This window comes from Phoenix dactylifera, chromosome 1 (assembly GCF_051530095.1).
Source record: "Phoenix dactylifera cultivar Ajwa chromosome 1, Ajwa_hap1_PhDact_Kaust_v1.1, whole genome shotgun sequence".
In the NCBI taxonomy this organism is placed as follows: Eukaryota; Viridiplantae; Streptophyta; class Magnoliopsida; order Arecales; family Arecaceae; genus Phoenix; species Phoenix dactylifera.
In genome coordinates, this window is record NC_143190.1 from 30156264 (window position 1) to 30164137 (window position 7874).

Here is a 7874-nt window from a genome sequence, read left to right on the forward strand (position 1 = left end):
AAGATGATCCATGCCTAGGAAGATGAAGTGTGCTGCATCCTAGATTAACATACTTAGGTAGGCACTTCATGCTACACCGAAGATGGATCTTCCTAACACTCTTTATGATTTTATTTTAAAAGGTTTGTAGCCAAATTGCATGCCCCTCCAAAAGACAAAAATTAAGAACACAGTCCTTGATGCAATGCTATGTGGTGGATTCCAAACCCTAGATCTATTTACTCTAATAAATTCCAATTCGCACTCATAGTTTATTTTAGTTAAATCAAGTTAGCAAATCCTTCTTCTTGATTTATTTTTTTAAAAAAATAACTTATTCTTCAATTCCTGTGGACCGACGCCCGTAATTACTATCCTACAGGATATGTTGCGTGGTTTATTTTTAAAATTTAAAGAACCGATCAATTTTTGGCGCCATTACCAGAGATTGCTAGCATAGTTATTTTTCCTTTCATTAAAAAAAATTACAAAATTTTTTTTTCAAAAAAACATATATATATCTAAAATAAAATAAAAAAATTATTTTCTACAATTGTTACTTTCTTATCTCCTTTTTCTCTTCTACTAATTTTTTTTAATTTTTCTTTTGGTCTTATTTGATCAGAAATCGAGAAAAAAATCTGGGATGATCAAAAAGAGATCTGCTGGAAAAGAAATGCTGTAGAGGTTTGCTTAAAAAAAAAATTTTGCTGGAGAAATTTCCTTTGGTAACCTCTAAACCTTTTTTGTTTAAATTGATTATTAGCTTGAAATTTTGTGGTGATTGTTTGATTTTAATTTTAGCAAAAGTGTGAATGCATGCTTGATACACATACACAAATTAATCCGGACATAGTAAGGGCAATTACCCCAACAAGATAAGAGCCGGATTTCATCACCGGATTCTTGCCCAACTTAGGTGAACTCAATTTCACATAGTGTCACTTTAATTAAAATCAATTAGACGTTGGCCCCTAAGGACATTCTAGCTCAATAGGACGAAGATCACCGAAAGTTGCACCAATTTCGTTCTGTGGCTTAATTGATGTCTAGGCAAGTTTTGTCCCTATAAGGGAGACAGTTCATCTGTTCGAGGCAAGTGGTTTTTAAGTGGGACCTTTGTGAACGCATCGTGACCCCTCCACTTACCTGGGAGCTTACCTGGTCAACTCAGTTCATTAGACCGGATTGGAGGCTTAGGTGCCTCTTCAAACCAGTTAGGAGTTGTCTAGTGATTTTAGGAAAAATACAAGGATTGATGTATTTTTTTCTTTTATTTGCATGCTTGACTGATCAAGTACTAGTGTATGCAAGGGAGTCGTTCTAGAGTACGTGATCTATTACCTTTTGACCCTGAGATAGAACGGACTCTTAGGCACATTCGAGCTGAGATAAGAACATTACAATCATCCCCACCTCCTGAGATGGCTGAAGAACAACCCAAACTCCTGAGGGAGTACTTTACTCCTACCATTTACACTTCCCCATCTTGCATTCGATTACCTGAAATAGCAGCGGTACAATATGAAATAAAGTCTAGTGTGATCCAAATGCTCCCATCTTTTTATGGGCTCACCAACGAAGAACCATATAAACACTTAGATGAATTTCTTGAGATTTGCACCACTGTCAAGGTTCAGAACTTCACTGATAATGCTCTGAAACTTAGATTATTCTCCTTTTTCCTTAAAGATAGAGCCAAGCAATAGCTGAATTCTTTAGAAGCCAATTCGATTCGTTCCTGGGATCAAATGCAACAAGAATTTCTTAAAAAATACTTTTCCATTGGAAGAACGAACCAGTTTAGACGTGTCATCACAAGCTTCTCCCAAACTGAGGGAGAAGAATTTCATGAAACTTGGAAGAGATTTCGAGATCTAATCCGTAAATGCCCACATCATCAAATACATAAATGGCAGTTAGTGCAATGTTTCTATGACGAATTGACTGAACAAAACCGTCAGATGATTGATGCTGCATGCGGGGGAACTTTCATGCTTCAAAATGAGCATGAAGCATGGCAATTATTTGAAAATCTTAATGAAAACTCCCTCCACCATGCTTCTTGTTCTCATCAAGCACCCCTGAATTCTCAAAGAAAAGGGACCATTTGTGAAATAAGTCATTCTATGAACCTGTCTAGCAAGGTAGATGCATTGTCCCATAAGATTGACCAACTAATGATAGGGGGACATGTCATTAGTTCTTCCCAAGCACAAGTGTGTGCTATCTGTTCTAGCTCATCGCATCCTATTCATGAGTGCCCCTCAGCACCCCAATTCTCCGAACTCGTGCAAGAATACATCAATGCTGCCCAAACACAGCCCAGACCGGGTAATGACCCATTTTCCAATACATATAACTCGGGATGGCGGAATCATCCAATTTTTTCTTGGAGGCAGCAAGCTTCTAATACCTCCCAACTCTTCTCCCAAAATTTTCAAAACCCTCAGAATTTTCATCTCTACCGTCCCTCAACTCAATTTCAACATTCTCCTCCTCCAACCCAAAGAAATACAGCCTTTGAGGAGAAGGTGTTGACTGCCCTTCAAGGTTTGGAGGCAAACACACAACTATTGCACTCTCACACGCAATCAATTGCTCAGCTAGAATCCTAAATGGGTCAACTAGCTAATGTATTAAACAAGCGAGAGAAAGGCAAGCTTCCAAGTCAACCAATGAGTAACCCAAGGGGACAATATGTGGCTCAAGAAACTCGATTAAATCATGAGCAAGCTAATGCTTTGACTACCCTTAGGAGTGGACGTGTAATAGATAATAAGGTTGGGGAGGATAACAACAAGGAAGGTGAAGAAGAGGAGAGGAATGTATCACATGAAAATCCAAAACCTTCTTCAGCTAGTCCACCATCTGCCACAACCCACATTCCAAAGGCCCCATTCCCTGAAGCACTTAATGCACCCTCTCTCTTTGGCAAGAAGGGAACTTCACTAGAAGAGATGATGGAGGTCTTCAAACAAGTTAAAATCAACCCCCCGCTCCTTGATGCCATCAAACAAGTTCCCTCCTATGCCAAATTTCTCAAAGACCTTTGCACCCAAAAGCGAAAATCTAGGACACATGTGCCTAAAAAGGTCCTTCTAACTAAGCAGGTAAGTTTCATTCTCTAACACAACATCCCTCCAAAATTCAAAGATCCTGGCGCTCCCACTATTTCTTGTGTCATAGAAAATAACTCCATCGACCGAGCACTCTTAGATCTAGGGGCAAGTGTGAATCTTTTACCCTATTCAGTCTATGAGAAATTTGGGTTAGGTGAATTAAAACCTATCTCGGTATCCTTACAATTGGCTGATCGATCTGTGAAGATACCACGGGGGATGATTGAAGATGTTCTTGTCAAGGTAGACAAATTCTATTTTTCAGTAGATTTTATCGTTCTTGATATGGAACATGTGCCCAACATAAAAAAATAAATCCCTGTGATTCTTGGTTGTCCCTTTTTAGCGACAGCCAATGCATGTATCAACTGTAGAACTGGGGCAATGGATATATCATTTGGGAACATGAAAATTAAGTTGAATGTGTTTCATGCCGCTGACCAACATGTGAGGGAAGACGAGTGTTGCCTAATTGACGAAATGGATGATCTTGTAGAGAAAGCCCTTCCCTATATCTTAACAGATGACCCCCTAGAGGCATGCTTGGCCCATTTTGATATTGACAACTTTAATATAGACAAGGCCATAGAAGAAGTCAACATCTTACTCGACAATCAATCTCCCATGAGTTCCCTTCCTTGGAAGACTCGACCTGAACCTCTTCCCCCCATTGCTAGCGCACCACTTTGTCCTTCTATTGATTCTCCACCTAAACTTGAGTTGAAGCCACTTCCGACAACTCTTAAGTATGCTTTTTCAGGACCAGAAGATACTCTCCCTATAATCATCGTGGCCAACTTATCTACGGAACAGGAAGTTAAACTTTTAAGGGTGCTAGAAGAGAATAAACATGCCATAGGATGGTCTGTAGCCGATTTGAAAGGAGTTGACCCCTCCGTTTGCATGCATCGAATTCACCTTGAAGATGATGCAAAGCCCACCCGAGAAATGCAAAGAAGGCTCAATCCTAACATAAAGGAGGTAGTAAAGAAAGAAGTGGTGAAGTTATTAGATACCGGAATCATTTACCCAATTTCTGATAGTAAGTGGGTAAGTCCAACACAAGTGGTGCCAAAAAAATCAGGTATCACTGTGGTTGAAAATACGGAAGGAGAATTGATACAAACACGCACAACCACGGGTTGGCACGTGTGCATTGATTATAGAAAACTCAATTCAATGACTAGGAAGGACCATTTTCCTCTACCTTTCATAGATCAAATTTTGGAACGGTTGGCCGGTCAAGGTTTTTACTATTTCCTGATGGTTATTCTGGTTATAATCAAGTACCTGTTTACCCGGACGATCAAGAAAAAACCACCTTTATCTGTCCATTTGAGACATTTGCATATAGGAGGATGCCTTTTGGACTATGCAATGCATCCGCAACTTTTCAACGATGTATGATGGCCATTTTTTTAGATATGGTGGAAAACTTTCTAGAAGTGTTCATTGATAATTTCTCAGTTTTTGGCCTATCTTTTGATGATTGTCTGGAAAATTTAACCTTAGTTTTGAAAAGATGTAAGGAGACCAACCTAGTGTTAAGTTGGGAAAAGAGCCATTTCATGGTTCAAGAAGGCATAGTCTTGGGACACGTCGTGTCCAAAAGGGGCATTGAAGTAGATAAAGCCAAAGTCGATCTTATTTCCAATCTCCCTCCACCCAAAACTGTGAAACAAATCCGTTCATTCCTTGGCCATGTTGGCTTCTACCGTCGCTTCATTCAGGATTTCAGTAAGATTTCCAAACCCTTGTGCAATCTTCTTGCCAAGGACACTCCCTTTGTCTTTAATGAAGCATGCGAACAGGTATTTGAAAATCTTCGTTCGAAATTGACCACTGCACCTATCATACGGCCTCCTAATTGGACCCTTCCATTTGAACTAATGTGTGACGCATCCGACTATGCCATAGGGGCAGTTTTAGGGCAACGGCTAGATAAGGTACCTCATGTCATCTACTACGCTAGTAAAGCACTCTCAGACGCACAATTGAACTACACCACCACTGAGAAAGAGTTACTAACTGTAGTATTCGCGCTAAACAAGTTTCGATCTTACCTTTTAGGATCCAAGGTTACCGTCTTCACTGATCATGCTGCCCTTCGACACCTTCTTGCAAAGAAAGACACCAAACCCCGTCTGATTCGATGGATTCTTTTACTACAAGAATTTGACCTAGAAATTCGTGATAAGAAAGGAACTGCAAATGTTGTAGCGGACCACTTATCTAGAATTCTTCTTGAGCCCTCTAAAAATACCTCACCCTTACACGATTCTTTTCCAGATGAACAATTATTTGAGGTACAAGGAATGAAAACGCCATGGTTTGCAAACATAGTGAATTACCTTGCCATAGGACGAATTCCTGATGATTGGTCAACTCAAGACAAGAACCAATTCTTTTCACAAGTAAAGTTCTATTATTGGGATGATCCCGATCTATTCAAATATTGTCCCGATCAAGTAATCCGTTGATGTGTCCCCGGATGCGAATTTCAAAGTATTCTTTCATTCTGCCATTCACAAGCTTGTGGGGGACATTTTGGGGGTAGAAAAACTGCAGCAAAAGTTTTGCAAAGTGGATTTTATTGGCCCACACTTTTCAAAGATGTCCATAACTTTTGCCCGACTTGTAAATGGTGCCAACAGATGGGTATCATCTCCCGTAGAGATATGATGCCTCTCAATCCTATTTTAATTGTAGAAATATTTGATGTCTGGGGTATTGACTTTATGGGCCCTTTCCCACCATCTTTTGGTTTCGAATATATTCTGGTAGGGGTTGATTATGTTTCAAAATGGGTAGAAGCTGTCACCACTAAAACTAATGACCATAAGATTGTGGTTAAATTTTTACATGAAAATATCTTTTGTCGTTTTGGCACACCCCGAGCCATCATTAGTGATGGGGGATCTCATTTTTGCAACCGGTCTTTTGAGGCTTTGGCTCGCAAATATAACATCACCCACAAAGATGCTACCCCATACCATCTCCAAACAAGTGGACAAGTCGAGGTGTCCAATAGGGAGTTAAAACACATCTTAGAGAAAACGGTACGTCCCGATAGGAAAGATTGGTCTCAAAGGATAAATGATGCACTCTGGGCCTACCGTACTGCCTACAAAACTCCTATTGACATGTCCCCCTACCGATTAGTTTTTGGAAAAGCTTGTCACTTACCGGTAGAACTTGAACATAGAGCTTTCTGGGCTATCAAAAAGTTTAACTTAGACATGGCAACAGCTGGTCCTAACCGAAAACTCCAACTAAGTGAACTTGAAGAGTTGCGCAATGAGGCCTATGAAAACGCTAAAATTTATAAAGCAAGAACTAAGGCTTTTCATGATAAAAATATTAACCGTAAGTCCTTCGAACCTGGTCAAAAAGTTTGGTTATTCAATTCCAAGTTGCGACTCTTTCCGGGTAAACTTCGCTCTAGGTGGGATGGACCATTCATAGTAAACAAGGTTTCTTCTTATGGTGCAGTAGAGATCCAACACCTCAATGGTGGACATGTTTTAAAAATCAATGGCCAAAGGTTAAAACCTTATGTGGACTGTGTTGCCGACGGGCAATTGATCGAATCCCTTAATTTGACAAACCCTATTTATCAAAATAATTAAGGATCCACTGTGTCTGGCTGAAGACAATAAACTTAGCGCTTGTTGGGAGGCAACCCAATTCTTTTAGTTTTCTTTAACATTGAGGACAATGTTAGGTTTAGATTTGGGGATATATTTTTAAATATTTTTAATCATTTTTATTTTGTTTGCATCTCTTGCATTCGTTTTCACTTCACAATGTTAGGTTTAGGTTTGGGGGTATTCATCTTGATTTTCATCCAAAAAAAAATGTGTTCATTTTCATTTTTATAAATTGAATAATTAATAAAAATAATAAATAATAAATAAATAAATAAAATTTTAGAAAAAAAATGTGTTCATTTTTATTTTTATAAAATAATAAATAAAAAAATTAAAAATAAGAAAAAAGATTTTTGTTTTTAAAAAATCTAATTTCTATACATGAATGCGAGAATGATAAACACACTGGGTATATAAAATCTAAAAAGCCCAATGACTAGTTGGAAGTAATACAAATTTAAGTTCTTTTTATTAAGTCTCTCTTAGGGAGTTGTAAGCTAATTAATACTTTGGAATTTCACTATACACTGGCCGACCCTTCTAAGGTCTAGGCTCGACATTATGTTGATAGTATAGTAGCAACCTTGGACCCTGATGAATCATACTTATCTAATCCAAAAAAAAAAATCATCAATAAAAATGGATTTAGTCAGGAATATCGAAAAGGGCTACCTATTGTCAAAGGTCAAGTGGGCTTGTGATGAGGACTTCGAGCATAAATCCGTAGGGGAGTCTTGATGCCCGACATGTTATGCCAACTGGTGTGAGAGTTGTCGACTGATTGCTCGTTACACGGAGAAATCACCACAAGAGTAAAAGTGCACAATTTATATATCTTTCTTGAAAAAAAAATTTAGAAAAAAAAATGCTGTATTTGAAAGTTATTCCTAGGTTCTTCGGTGTTTAGCATGCTGAATTTTTTTTTTTTTTTTGAAAACCATGTCTGAACCTGATCGGGTTGCCTACGTACCCCTTCACAAGGGGAATCAAGCCACACGTAGTTCTTTTAAAATTTCAAAAATACAGCAGAAAAATAAATCAAACAATTTAATTCATGCATGCTTACAAGATCAAATCTAGAAATCAGCACATTAAGAACACATAGGATTATGCCGGAATCGTT

General features: G+C 38.5%; 1 non-coding gene across 1 annotated transcript; it reads right to left on the bottom strand.

The window, feature by feature from the left end:
- Nucleotides 1–1779: 1779 nt before the first annotated feature.
- Nucleotides 1780–1885, bottom strand: LOC120106144 (small nucleolar RNA R71). The gene has a single exon (XR_005508367.2). It is a non-coding gene; the product is annotated as a small nucleolar RNA R71 (small nucleolar RNA).
- Between the last annotated feature and the right edge of the window lie 5989 nt (nt 1886–7874).